The sequence below is a fragment of the Terrapene carolina genome, unplaced genomic scaffold (genome assembly GCF_002925995.2).
Source record: "Terrapene carolina triunguis isolate 2854851 unplaced genomic scaffold, T_m_triunguis-2.0 Scaffold111, whole genome shotgun sequence".
NCBI classification, from domain to species: Eukaryota; Metazoa; Chordata; order Testudines; family Emydidae; genus Terrapene; species Terrapene triunguis.
The window spans coordinates 1,343,100-1,343,310 of NW_020664462.1; the positions used below are offsets into that span (position 1 = coordinate 1,343,100).

General features: G+C 72.5%; 1 protein-coding gene across 1 annotated transcript in view; it reads right to left on the bottom strand.

Annotated features, from left to right (window-relative positions):
• MYO1G (myosin IG) overlaps window positions 1-211 on the bottom strand; it is a 61,914-nt gene that overhangs the window by 50,763 nt on the left and 10,940 nt on the right. The window lies entirely within an intron of this gene.

Here is a 211-nt window from a genome sequence, read left to right on the forward strand (position 1 = left end):
AGCGCCCCCTATGGCACAGCCACCCCGCAGGGCGCTGCCCGTCTGACCCATGGAGCAGCGCCCCCTACGGCACAGCCACCCTGCACTGCGCTGCCCGTCTGACCCATGGAGCAGCGCCCCCTACGGCACAGCCACCCCGCAGGGCGCTGCCCATCTGACCCAGGGAGCAGCGCCCCCTACGGCACAGACACCCTGCAGTGCACTGCCCGTC